Below are 6,479 nucleotides of genomic sequence, written 5' to 3' on the forward strand. Positions count from 1 at the left end.
TCAATAAATGTAAATTAAATCTTATTATATTCAGTGGACATTATATTAATCTATGTATGATGGTGGCTATTTAAAATATTGTAAAAGAGAAAGTGCTTTGGCTTCAAAAGCAGACTACAGTTCTTTGCCTGTAGGCTTCTCTTGTACCAGCTTTTCTTTCCTCTACCCAATAAGCCACTTTTCTGCCCTAGATGTTCTGAAATATTTTTCAGTAATTCCTCAAATCTTCATTTTTCATGGCCCTGTATTTGTACATGTATCCGTGCTCCCCTTGCCCTCACCTCAGGAATGCCCTTTTGCAATCAATTCTTCTACATACAGCATACCCATCATACCAGCAGCTGTGTTTGTACGTAAGGAAGAGAAAGATAGGAGTGGGAAGCAGATTTACTTTTGAAAGGGACATTTATGTGCACCTTTTAAATTGCATTCTATGCATGCATTAGCTATTCAAAAATAGATAAAATACTTTAAATATATTTTGATAGGAAAAATTTAATAGAAGAGTTACTCCCTGCAGGAACTCTCCCTTACCCTCTGTTGGTAAGGTTGTTAGCCATGTTAAAGTAGAACTCTGCTTAAGAAGCAGTCACATGGTCACTGGTTAATAAAGGATTGCTGAGTGAATAAATAAACAGGAGGAAGCTTGTGTTACCAGCTTATCAATGGCCCTCGCATCTTAAGGAAAAAAATCTATTCCAACTGCTATGGACAAGAAGTGACAAACTCACTTCTAAGCTTTCTGACTAAAGAGAAGAGGCAAGTTTTAGAAAGAAGTTAATCTCTGTCTTGACATCAACAATTTCTTGTTCATATGGGCAGGTTAAAAACAACTTTTAAGCAAAAACTCCAGATGAAACAGGTCTTTCTTAACCAGAGTGATGGTCTGTTCCTGCCCATGACTGCACTGTGTTCAGTGATTCCATTTCAGTGGCTCTCTTACCACAGACAGTATGAAACTAAATTAATCAGAAAAAAAGGAAAATCCAATAGTAACAATGATTCAATACCATATTATCTTTCAAGAAATACTTGCAGTGTATTTGGCATTTTGCTTTACACAGGTACTTACAGATGTTAAATAAAACTGCCTGCTAAAAAGTAAACGGATTATGACCATAATGCGATTATGATTATCACAAAGTCTCAAACTAGAGTGTTTGTTTATTTAACGTTATTTATGCACCAGTTCTTAGAACATTATGCATCAGGTATTTATTTCCCTCTGTTTTAGTGTGTCATACAAAATGTGGGGTATTCTGGAGTGAACGGTATAAAGTCAGGGAAAGACTTTCTAATATAAACTAAGTTGAGAAAAATTACATAGGGAATAACTGTATAAAAGAAGTCATTCTACACTAGCTAAGAAATACCAGTGACCATAAGGAGAGTGTTTTTTTAAAGTGTCTTTAGTACAGTTGTGTATTTGTTTTTCAGACTGTCTTTGTTTAATAATTAGCATATAAATGGTCCCAACTAGAATTGAAAGTGAACGTTTCATTAACCTCACTTATAATACCTAAAGGAGGCATCCACATTTAAATTCAGGGGGAAATTAGTCTAACTAAACTCTCCTGAATATAATAATGTTGAAGCAGCCACAATCACACTGAGCACTGATACAGCATCCCAAGTTCCTTTATGACATATACACACTTATACATGCACACTTAGCAGGAATGAAAAAACTAAATGACATTATTTTCTCGAAGGAAATCTTTAGTGATATCTTAAGATATTGTCTTCTTATATTGAATCAAGTATTTTCTCAAAAATTTTTTTTTCCTTAATTTATTCATTCAATTATTTGGCAATTTATTTCATCTTTAGTCCTTAATTTACTCATTCTTTACTTAACAAATGCTTAAAAAAGCACTTACTTCAGGTAAAGCACAATTCTGAACCCAGTAGGAGACTCAGAGAAAAATAAGACTTGTGATCCCAACTTTATGGGGTCTGCTGTCTAGCGGAGAATATAAGACTATAGATCAGAACAAGTTCAAAAGAATATGACAAGACAGGTTATCAGTGAGGAGAAGGAAGTGGGAGGGAGAATATAGGGGTAAAGGATTAAGAGGCACACACTATCATGTATAAAATAAGCTATGAGGATATACTGTACAACACATGGAATATAGCCAATATTCTACAATAATGACAAGTGGACTATAACCTTTAAAAATTGAGAATCACTATATAGTACATCTGTAACTTATACATCAACCATGCTTTTAAAAAAAAAGCAAACAAATTAAAAAATAAACAAAAAGTAATGAGCTTTAAAAATTGAGTTCCTACTATGCAACTAGCACTATTAAGCATACTGTGATGCCATAAAACAGAATTTTATTAAACACATAGTTCAAAGAGATTTCTACCATCCAAAAGGCAGAGTGAATAAGGGTTAAGAACAAGGTCACTCAAATCACACTGCTTAGGTTTACATCTTGGCTTGGTCATTACTTCCACTATTACCTTAGGCAAGCCATTTGGCGTCTCATTGCTTCATCCTTATGTATAAAGGGGAATGATAAGAAGGATGCCTATCTTACAGGTTTGTTGTGAGAATTAAATTACTTAAGAAATGCCAGGCACTAAGAACTGTGTCTGCTATGTAGTAAATGTTGTAATAAGTATTATCTTCTTTAATTTTGATGTATCACAGTTTTCCAGAAGGACAGACAGTATAGCTAAAAGGCAGCAAAGCGTAGATTTTTTTTCCTTTTAAGTGAATTCTTACTTCTGTTAGTGAGACTAATTCAGTGCTTCACAAGCACTAAATGTTTAGTGCCAACTAGTGAGGATATCTGTAGCACTTTAGAACTACGATGTTTGTATTAGAAAAAGTACTGGACTGAGAGTCAAACATACAATGTTAATTCTAGTTTTATAGTAATTGTTATATGAGTTTCAGAAAATTACAAAGATCTGAATCGTAACCTTCAATTTCCTAGTTCACAAGATAAGATGCATTGTTGTATGTTTACGTGTAATGGGGGTGGAGTGTACTGCTGCAAAAGTATTTAAATAATACAACAGAAGTTGATAGCTCATGAAATAATAGAAGACATATTTGAGTCTTATAAAATCAAGCTTGGTGCCATGTGCTGCAATTTGTGCTTCATAAAAATTAAGAAAGCACAAAACCATCTACCAATCATAAAATAGCTGTCTTCTTGAGGTTAGAAACATTATATCCTGCTGATAATCAATAGAATACATGAATCAGTGAATTGAATTTTAGGTGAGAAACCTTATGTAGAAATTTTATTCTTGTATCAATACCATCTTTTTTCTGTATCTGTATCTGAATTTGCCTGGAATTTGTTTTCTCACCTACAGGTAAAAGAAAATTAATATCTGATTCTTTAAGCTCCAATTCAAGTTAATCTATTAAGGCTCTCATGAAATAGACATTTTAATTACAAAGTGCATTCAAATTGAAAAAAATTTTAAATGCACAAATATAAAATTACTGTAATATATCTAAACAGTAAAGAAATATATTAAGTAAATGTTAAAGTATCTTTACTCCCTATCCTGCCTACCTGGCATGGCCACAACTCCCATCCCTTTGTTTTTGACCCTTCCAGGCATAATCATTATTTTAACTACATGGTATGAAAAAGTGAAAGATGCTCAGTCATGTCCGACTCTTTGTGACCCCATGGACTCTACAGTCCATGGAATTCTCTAGACAAGAATACTGCAGTGAGTAGCCCTTCTCCAGGGGACCTTCCCAACCCAGCGATCAAACCCAGGTTTCCCACATTGCAGGCAGATTCTTTACCAGCAGAGCCACAAGGGAAGCTCGATTCTGTTTAATCTGGTTTCCTATGTATTTACGTGCATATATACACGCATGTGTGCTTCCCAGGTGGCGCCAGTGGTAAAGAAACCGCCTGCCAATGTAGGAGATATAAGAGATGCAGGTTCGATCCCTGGGTTGGGAAGATCCCCTGAGAAGGAAATGGCAGTCCACTCCAGTATTCTTGCCTGGAGAATCCCATGGACAGAGGAGCCCGGTGGGCTATAGTCCATAGGGTCACAAAGAGTTGGACATGACTGAAGTGACTTAGTGCATACATGCATGTACACCTGCATATTTTTCTTCACATAGATGGTAGTATACAACAGGTATATTTTTTCTATGATTGAAAAAAAATAACATTTTGAACTTCTGGTTTCTTATTCTGCATGTAAGGAACTTAGAAAATGCCGCTCCATCCTAACAACAAGTAAAAGCTGAACAGACTGAAAAATCAATGCTTCTCAGATCCATGGGTTGGAGAGACAAACAGGTGAATACTGGGAATCACAGTTCACCAGAGCAGAAATTCATTAGTAGAAACCTCCATAGGAACCAATGCCATGGTAGGAAGATCTAAACTGTAACTTATCAATCATCAAAGGCTCAATGTGCACAGTTTTGAGAGTCAAAAACTGGGGGAGATGGTGAAAGAATGATGAAAAACTCTTGGAATGATAAAAAGTAACACACACACACACACACACACAACTCCTGGAACTAATAAGCAACAATAGCAAAATTGTAGGATGTAAGTTTAACACACAAAGTCCATCACTTTCCTGTATTCTAGCAATGAATAAATTTAGTCTGTTACTAAATACAATGCCATTTACATTAGCACCCCAAAATGAAGTTTAACTAACTATTTTCCAACAAAATATATACATGGTTTATACAGAGGAATGGAAAAAATTTTTAAAAATAACTAAATGGAGAGATATTCCTGTTTATGGAAAAGAAGACTCAGTATGTCAAGATGTCAATCCTTTCCTGTCAATACTTTGATTTATAGATTCAATGCAATCTCAGACAAAATTCCAGCAAGTTATTTTGTGCATATTGGCAAAGTTATTCTAAAGTTCATATGGAGAGACATAACATTCAGAATAGCCAACACCACATTGAAGGAGAAGAACAAAAGTAGATGCTACACAACTTAAAGACTTACTACAAACCGACACTAATAAAAGTCAGTCTTGGCAAAATAATAGAACAGAGAGCCCAGAAATACACCCACATACATGTGGTCAACTGATTTTTTGACAAAAGGAAAAGAGGCAAAACAAAGAAACAAAGATAAGTTTTTGACAAATGGTTCTGGAACATCCACAAGGAAAAAAATGAATCTGGACACAAACCTAGTAATCTTCACAAGAATTAACTAAAATTGCATCATAAGGGCCTTCCCTGGTGGCCCAGTGGCTAAGATTCTGGCTTCCAATGCAGGAGGCCCGGGTTTGATCCCTGGTCAGGGAACTAGATCCCAGATGCCACAACTAAGAGTTCCCATGCTGCAATGAGGATCAAAGACCCACAAGCGCCATAACAAAGACCTGATGTATCCAAATAACTAAAAATAAATATCAAACAACAACAACAAGTGTACCACAGACTTAAATATGAAATACAAAACAATAAAACTCCTGGAAGATAACATAGGAGAAAACTTAGATGACTTGGGTATAACAGTGGTTTTTTGTATATAACTATAAAGGTATGCTCCATGAAGGAAACAATTGGTAAGGTTAACCTCATTAAAATTCAAAACTTGTGCTCTGTGTAAAACAATATTAAAGGAATGAGAAAACAAGCCACTGACTGCAAGAAAATGTTTGCAAAAGACACACCTGATAAAGGACAGTTATCCAAAATATACAAAAAAAGAAATAAACAAAACTTTAAAAATCCAATAGTTAGAAAACAAATAACCCAAGAAAAAAAATCAGCCAAAGACCACAGCAGATACCTCACCAAAGAAGCTAAACAGCTGACAAATCACCATATGAAAAGACGGTAGATGCTTCACATCTTATGTCATCAGGAAAATGCAAATTAAAACAAAAATGAGATGCTGCTATACACCTATCAGTTCAGTTCAGTTCAGTTGCTCAGTCGTGTCCGACTCTTTGCAACCCCATGGGCCACAGCACGCCAGGCCTCCCTGTTCATCACCAACTCCCGGAGTTTACCCAAATTCATGTCCATCGAGTTGGTGATGCCATCCAACCATCTCATCCTCTGTCGTCCCCTTCTCCTCCTGCTCTCAATCTTTCCCAGCATCAGGGTCTTTTCAAATGAGTCAGCTCTTCGCATCAGGTGGCCACAAAGTATTGGAGTTTCCGCTTCAACCTTTGTCCTTCGAATGCCCCAAATTCGAAAGACTACAACACCAGCTAATAAAGATGCAGAGCAACAGGAATTCTCATTTATTGCTGATGAAAATGCAAAATGGTACAACAATTTTGGAGGACAGTTTGTTGGAGGAAGTATACTGTAACATACAGAAATCATATTCCTTGGTATTTATCCAAAGGATTTGAAAACTTATCTTTACACAAAAACACATAAATGTTAATAGCAGCTTCACTCATATTTGCCTAAAATTGGAAGCAATCAAGTTGTCCTTCAATGGATTACTGAATAAATAAACATAAATAAACTGGTACAT

This window comes from Giraffa tippelskirchi, chromosome 11 (assembly GCF_054371585.1).
Source record: "Giraffa tippelskirchi isolate mGirTip1 chromosome 11, T2T-mGirTip1v1.2.pri, whole genome shotgun sequence".
Lineage (NCBI taxonomy): Eukaryota > Metazoa > Chordata > Mammalia > Artiodactyla > Giraffidae > Giraffa > Giraffa tippelskirchi.